Source organism: Benincasa hispida, chromosome 2 (assembly GCF_027475165.1).
Source record: "Benincasa hispida cultivar pf3 chromosome 2, pf3_genome.v1.1, whole genome shotgun sequence".
In the NCBI taxonomy this organism is placed as follows: domain Eukaryota; kingdom Viridiplantae; phylum Streptophyta; class Magnoliopsida; order Cucurbitales; family Cucurbitaceae; genus Benincasa; species Benincasa hispida.
In genome coordinates, this window is record NC_143479.1 from 67,437,344 (window position 1) to 67,442,203 (window position 4,860).

A 4,860-nucleotide genomic window follows, 5' to 3' on the forward strand; every position below is an offset into this window, starting at 1 on the left:
CAGAAAATTTAATCATTAAATCAGTGTAGAAATGCACCCAACATGAATATAAATCTCATTTCGTTGCAACAGATGAAATCGGAGTATTATAACCTGGCTCTAATACCAATTGAAGGATCTTTTATTGAAAAGTTCCATGAGCGCGTTCGAATTGCTCCGATCTCACCGTGAACGAAATACATATTATACATTCAAAACATACAGTTATGCAAACAAACACTAATTATCGACATGCTATGAACAACAAAAAAAACAAGGGAAAGAGTGTCATACCAGTTGAAAACGTTCTTCAAACTAAAGCATTCAAAGCAGCGGAAAGCCTCCATGTGATCTACCAACGCCTGGTGGAAGCATCGACTGCAGGACCACAAACAACTGCGAACACGAACACCGTGGGGATGATTGATAACGGGTAGAAATGCACATTATTACAGCGCAAAGATTGCGTCCAAAAGCATTATGTTTAGAACATTGCGATCGCATGCGTCCATCGCATTAAAACAGCTAATTTATGTATTCTGTGTAGGAAAATGCGTTGGCGCAAGGCGAAATTGCGATCAAAGGAAATTCGTGTCCGAACGCATAAAAGATTGTGACTGATGGGTATGCGATCATATGCATTCGTGAAGATCTGCTCAAAGAAGCTGGTCGCATAGAGCCGGTGCATCAAGGTGAAAGCTTAATAAATCACGATGGGACAGAAAAATGATGATGGTCGAATCCGAATTTAATTGACAAGTCGTTAATGACACACTATAGCAAGTACACTCAACTTTTCGGTGACAGTTATTTGGCGCATCAGACAGAGAATTAATGACATCCCATCAGTACAATCATTTGAAAGAAAAAAAATTTTCACCCTGAAGCTCTATAAATACCGAAGGCCACCTTCGTTAAAGGAGTTCAGAGAATTCGGTTCCACTATTTAGAATTTTTAGTTCTTCTTCACCATAGATAGCCGTAGTCTGTAATTTTATATACTTAGAAGGCGGAGGCGAGTGGAGGGAGAATACGTCGAGAGGTTGTCTTGGTTAACTCGGAAGAGAACTTGGAAGCGTCGAAAACAGAGAGAGGGCCAACTCTTGTGGAAGCAAGAACATCTTTTGGGCAGTGTAGAGAAAACTTAGTGTAAAAGCCTTGGGAAGCAAGATATTGCTACCAGGCTCTCTATCCTTATTTTCCATTGTCATTCTGTATTCTAATCTTACTTATAAAATGAAAATTGCATCTTTATATCTGTCCACTCTCTGTACCTTACACATGAGTAACTAAACTGTCGAATGGGTTGTGAAGCACTTAGCTAGCATGACCTGAGATCTTCACTTTATGCGATCATCTTGTACTATGTATGTGTCATTCGTCCTTTAGAGATGGTCGGGATGGTGGTCTAAGGATAGAATCTAAGCTTCAAAAAGTCAGATTAGAATCTAGGCTCGGGAGAGTCAGATTAGAGCCGCATAATCAAGAGATAGAAACTTAAGAATAAGTTATGTTTGCTATTAACGCATCACATGCACCCTAGAGATAGGATATGATTGTATGCGATAACCTTGTACTTGTGTGCATCATTCATCATCGCATAGGCAAGAAATAGAGACTTAGGAATAAGTCCTATAGACATCATCACATACATCACATGTGTCCTAAAACTAGGAGCTATCGCATTTGCATTGAAAAATGAATTATTGTCGAATGAGTGTAGCATGATCGCATAGCTTGAACGCAATCTCAAGAAACGCTAGCTAAAGACTTTCTCAACTCATTCCTCTGCATACTCATTGTACTTTCGTTGTTATTGACTCTTTTCTCAATTCCGCCATATAGACTTTATACATTAAACAAACATACCAACCAACGCATTGTTTTATTTGTCATCGCAAAGTCATCAGAAATCACCGTCGCATACTGTTCTATAGTCCCTGTGTTTGACCCTGGGTTTACCAGACAACTTAGTAGGATTTATACTTGGATCTTGCTAAGAAAACATGCTTGCACAATGCATATTCCACCATCGCATTCTACACCATTATTTCATTGCATAAATCATGCATCTAGTTTTTGGCGCCGTTGCCGGGGACTATGAAAAACATTGTGCTAACGGTAACTTTTTGATTTTCTTTGTAGCCTCTCCGTCTCTGTGCACTGCTTCTCCTTAGGTAAGGGAAGAAGCGAGGGTCATATGAGCGAAGGACAAAATCCTGAGCCCATTTACGACCTAGAGATTGAGATAACTTTCCGAAGAAGAAGAAGAAATAACCGCCAACAACAACAACAAGAGAAAAATCCAAACATGATGGAGCAACCAGAAAATGGAGCACCAAATGCAAATAATATCATGGCGAATCCTATTCTCTTGGCGAACGATCGCAATAGGCCCATCCGGGACTATACGTCAACCTCTATGATTTATCACCAGGAATCATAAGGCCAGCTCTTGATGGATCGAGGTTCAAAATGAAACCGGTGATGCTGCAGATGATTTAAACTGCCGGACAGTTTAGTGGTAGGCGTGGCGAGGATCCGCACGTCCCCCTCTGGAGTTTCATTGAAATCTGCAACACGTTTGTGTTCCCAAACATTTTTGCTAAGGAGGTTTAATTAACAATGTTCCCATTTTTGTTGTTTGACCAGGCACGAAAATGGGTTTATTCTCTCAAACTAGGGGAGATTATATCATGGGAACAAGTAGTTGAGAAGTTCATGAAGAAGTACTTTCCCCCGACGGAAAACGCCAGAAGGAGGAAGTCGATCACTAATTTTGAACAGGATATTGATGAATCGCTCAGTGATGCTTAGGCGACGTTTAAGAGGCTGGTAAGAGATTGCCCGCATAATGGCTTACCAGACTGTTTATAGATTGAAATTTTCTACCATGGATTGAACCCTACATCGCAGACAGCTGCCAATGCGGCAGTAATTAGAGGTCTGCTTGATAAAACTTACGACGAGGCCAAGAATATACTTGATCATATTTCTAAAAATCATGAAGACTGAAGAGAAAACGATCAAAGATTGAGGATCAAAGACAGTGACGCAAATAACAGGGCCATCGCATCCCTTCAAAACCAAATGACTACGATGATGAATTTGATACAAGGAATCGCAATCAATAGCCCAGGAACGCATAGTGGGCAAGTTAACGCACCAGACGTTTGCAAGTTATGCTACTTGCATTGAAGGTCATCCAATGGAGGGATGCACGAGGAACCCACAGTCAGTCTATTTTGTGAAGAATAATCCGTTTCGAATACGTACAACCCTAGGTGAAGAAACCACCCTAACTTCACATGGAAAAATTAACAACAAAATTTTCAACCAGTAGCGCAAAAGGAAGGGCCACCAGGATTTTTCCCGCGAACAAATGGTCAAACGCAAAATCAAGCCAGTAGTTTGTAGGTGACGCAATCTTCTTCTTTGGAGATTTTATTGAAGCAATATATTGAAAAGAATGAAACAGTGCTTCAGAATCAAGCGACGTCCATCCGCAATCTTGAAATTCAGATAGGACAGATTGCGAGCAACTTAAGAGTAGACCGCAGGGGGCATTGTCGAGTTCTACTAAACTCTCGTGCAACCTAGAGGGTACGGGAAAAGAGCAATGTAAAGTTGTGACGTTATAGAGCGGAAAGACTGTGGTGGAGGAGAAGAAGGAGCCAAGTAGGACTGCTTCAATTACGATGGAATTGCAGATCCCGTTGACTCACGAAGAAACAAGAGAAAAGAAGGCGATGGAACCAGAGATTACGTCCATTTCAGAGCCGAAAGAACAGGGAACTGTGAAAAAATAGCTGCTACAATTCCTGTAGAGACTTAAAAAGAAGACAATTAATGAGGTATAGTATCAACGTTTCATGGACATGCTAAAACAGTTGCATATTAACATTCCGTTCACTAAAGCGATTGAACAAATGCCGTAGTATGCGAAGTTTCTGAAGGATATGGTGACGAAGAAGAGAAGCACTGGTAAGTTCGTAATAGTGGTATTGACGCAAAGTTCAATATTCATAATTCCACCGAAAATGCGCGACCCTGAAAGTTTCACAATACCCTGCTCAATTGGAGGGTTATACATTGGTCAAGCGCTTTGCGATCTAGGGGCCAGCATCAACTTGATGCCCCTGTCAATCTTTAAGCAGCTCAATGTGGGGCAGTTGACGCCCACGACGATGACTCTCCAATTAGCTAATAGATCCCTTGTGTATCTAGAAGGGAAGGTGAAGGATGTTCTAGTTACGATTGACAAATTTATATTACCAGCAGACTTCATCATCCTGGACTATGAAGTGGAGAAGGATGTACCCATCATACTGGGACGATCATTTTTATCCACTGGTTGCGCTTAGATTGATGTGTACACAGAAGAGATCACACTGAGTGTGAATGGACATGTAATGACCCGAGTTCAGGAGAGGTACATGAATGAACTGATATCACATCCGAATGAGAGGGATCCCCAGGACATGAAAGTATGGTTAAAAAAGGCTTAAAAGAATTGAAAGTTACTACCTATACCAACAAGATGCACCTTCCTTTTCGGTGGCTCAATCATAAGAACTTCAAAGTTAAGCATGCTTAGCTTAGAGCATTCCTATGTTGGGTGACATCCTAGAAATTTTTCTAGCATGCATGTGAGTGAGGATAAAGCATGCTGAAAAGACCTGTGTTGATTTGTTGGGAATGCCGAAATTTGATGATGAACCAAGTTTGAATGAAAAAGAAAAGTCTGAAGATGAAAATGAAGAACTAATACAGGTCTTCAATTACACTTCCTTCAACCTGTTTCTTTGAGTGGCAGAGCAATAGCAGAAAAGTCTTTTAGGAACTAACTGCTACCTAAAAGGAAAACATTTGAAAACATGA

The 4,860-nt window shown here is 40.7% G+C and overlaps 1 non-coding gene across 1 annotated transcript; it reads right to left on the reverse strand.

Annotated features, from left to right (window-relative positions):
• Positions 1-2,733: 2,733 nt before the first annotated feature.
• On the reverse strand, positions 2,734-2,840 carry LOC120072439 (small nucleolar RNA R71). The gene has a single exon (XR_005480498.1). It is a non-coding gene; the product is annotated as a small nucleolar RNA R71 (small nucleolar RNA).
• Between the last annotated feature and the right edge of the window lie 2,020 nt (positions 2,841-4,860).